The sequence below is a fragment of the Schistocerca piceifrons genome, chromosome 2, assembly GCF_021461385.2.
Source record: "Schistocerca piceifrons isolate TAMUIC-IGC-003096 chromosome 2, iqSchPice1.1, whole genome shotgun sequence".
NCBI classification, from domain to species: domain Eukaryota; kingdom Metazoa; phylum Arthropoda; class Insecta; order Orthoptera; family Acrididae; genus Schistocerca; species Schistocerca piceifrons.
Window position 1 is genome coordinate 378,375,357 of NC_060139.1, and position 3,032 is coordinate 378,378,388.

General features: G+C 49.2%; 1 pseudogene; it reads right to left on the reverse strand.

Annotated features, from left to right (window-relative positions):
• Nucleotides 1-588: 588 nt before the first annotated feature.
• Nucleotides 589-706, reverse strand: LOC124778366 (annotated as a pseudogene).
• Between the last annotated feature and the right edge of the window lie 2,326 nt (nt 707-3,032).

Genomic DNA, 3,032 nt, shown 5'->3' on the forward strand with positions numbered 1-3,032 from the left:
GATAAACAAAATTAAGCAGCACAGTGTTGTGCACACAATTTTTGTTCAAAAGTTAAATATTAGGAGGTAGAATGTATATAGGAGAAACAATGCGCTGCAGTCGTAGTTAAAACTGACTGCAAGAAAGAAACCTAAACCGCATATTTTCACAGCACAGCAGAGAATTTTCTTTCTTGCAGTCTTTTTTCACGTAAGGCCTGTACATAGTTGATTAAAGAAAATAAACTGATGCTCATGTGAAAGCAAATCAGTGGGGAACTTTCCGATTGCTTTGCTAACGTCATTTCCCCACTCATATATTATTTATGCATAGGTTGAATAAAAAGTAATGACAACACTCTTATGATTCACACCAGACTTTATTGGTAGACGTTCTCCATATTACAAACAGACATCTTTAGAACAGGCATTGAAGGCCCAACGGTACCGATCAACTGCCGTCCCGTCCACAGTCTTTAGGCGTCACCGTATGCGGATACGGAACGCACACCGCTCTCGCCGTCGTTGCCAGTTTTCGTGGCCGGTGCCGCTGCTTCTCAGTCAAGCTGAGCGTCAGATTGACCTCACAGGGACAGAGTGTACCCCGCTTGCTAACAGCACTAGGAGACCCGGACGGTGACCGATCCAAGTGCTAGCCAAGCCCGACAGCGCTTAACTTCGGTGATCTGACGGGAACCGGTGTTACCACTGCGGCAAGGCCGTTAGCTTCCGCATGTTACACACCCTGAACATAATTGCCCCTCATTTCGAACACCTTCCCCAGCACAGATGGGAGGCCTCTTACCCCGTCAGCGCTTCCATCTCTGTCGATGTCTCGTCAGGACCGCCCTATTGCACGGATGATGTCTTCTCTTCTGTTGGAGCGCGTGCCACAAAGAGCTTTCTTCACTTTGGCGAACACGCCGTAACCGCAAGGATTCATATCGGGTTAATACAGCGGATGTTGCAGTATCTCCCGCACCCACTTACGCTGGAGCTCCTGCATGGGGTTCGTCGTGTGGCACGTGCACTGTCATGAGGCATGATGGGATGCAGGGTCAGAAGGTCCCGTCGATTTCCTCTCAGTGCGAGACGAAGGTGATATCGCCGGAAATTGCAGAAGTTAGCTGCAGTAACCGTCTGTCCCTACGGTACAACGTGATGCAGGATTAGCCCGTAGGTATTGTAAGCCACAACAACTATCACTTTGCTACCAGCTGGTTCACAGCGCACATTTTGTGGGCGAGGAGAACCACGGCGTTTCTATTCATTGGGCCGGTCATGAATGACTCCCCCCCCCCCCCCTATACCGAAACGCTTCACCCACTCCGTCACCGTACGATATGGTAATGCTGCATTACCACATGCTTTACACAGTCCCTGAAAACACTGTTGTGTGTAGGGCGCCCGCGAGCACGCAGAAGTGCCGCAACAGGATCCGGCATGATGGACTCGAATAATGTTTGAAGTAGTGTTGGAGGGAACTGACACTATGAATGCGTAAGAGTACGAGGTGGTGTAGATCTTTTCTGAATAGCATATTGCAAGACATCCCAGATATGCTCAACAGTGTTCATGTCTCGGGAGTTTGGTTGGTTCAAATGGCTCTGAACACTATGCGACTTAACTTCTGAGGTCATCAGTCGCCTAGAACTTAAAACTAAGTAAACCTAACTAACCTAAGGACATCACATACATCCATGCCCGAGGCAGAATTCGAACCTGCGACCGTAGCGGTCGCTCTGTTCCAGACTGTAGCGCCTAGAACCGCACGGCTACTCCGGCCGGCGGGGAGTTTGGTGGCCAACGGAAGTGTTTAAACCCTTAAGAGTGTTCCTGGAGCCACTCAGTAACAATTATGGACGTGTGAGGAGTCGCACAGCCCTGCTGGAATTTCTCAAGTTCGTGTGAATGCAAAATGGACATGAATGGATGCAGGTCATTAGACAGGATACTACGTACGTGTCATCTGTCAGAGTCGTATCTAGACCTATCAGGGTTCCCATATAACTCCACCTGCTCACGATCCACACCATTACAGAGCCTCCACCAGCTTGAACCGTCCGCTGCTGACATGCAGGGTCCATGGATTTATGAGGTTGTCTCCATACCCGTACACATCTATCCGCTCGATACAATTTGAAACGAGACTCGTCCGACCAGGCAACCTGTTTCGAGCGATCAACAGTCCAATGCCGGTGTTGATGTACCCAGGCGAGGCGTAAAGCTTTGTGTCATGCAGACTTGGGCAAATCCATCAGGACAATGCGACAGCTCACACGTCCAGAATTGCTACAGAATGGCTCCAGGAACACTCTTCTGAGTTTAAACACTTCCGTTGGCCACCAAACTCCCCAGAGATGAACATTATTGAGCATGTTTTGGATGCCTTCCAAGGTGCTGTTCAGAAGTGATCTCCACCCCGCCGTACTCGTACGGATTTATTTTGTCATTTCCCCGCAACACTACTTCAGTCATTAGTCGAGTCCATGTCACGTCCCGTTGCGCACTTCTGCGTGCTTTCTGGGCCCATACTCAATATTAGACAGGTTTACCAGTTTGTTTGGCTCTTCAGTGTAGCTTGGCTTGAATGTCAGTAAAGCAGTCTGCCAGTTCGGCTGCTTGCCTGTCTGTCTGCTAGGCAAACATGGGCACGTCAAAAGTGGAATGTGCATACCTCTTGCGACAGTACAGTAGCACGCCAGCAGGGGAGCCAAAATGAAACGTCGCCGCAATCCGAACGGTATGTTAGTTCGTTTTCTGCCTTTGAAGAATGAGAACGCTGCCACAGTCTATACCGAGTTGACGGAAATGTAGGTCAGAAAATGAGCTGTAGGGGGCGCAGATGGTTGCAGTGTGTTCCAAGAAGTCTGTCGAAAACTCGGAATAGCCCTGGAGATCGAAGAGTGGGATATCACAATCGAGGCGGTTGTAGAAAAAGTGATAACCAGTTATGCATCAGTTTTCAACTTGGGTGACATTGAGAATAGGATAAAGCTCGCTGCCAATTGGGTTCCGTGACTGCTCACACCCAATGGCAAGGTATGCCGAAG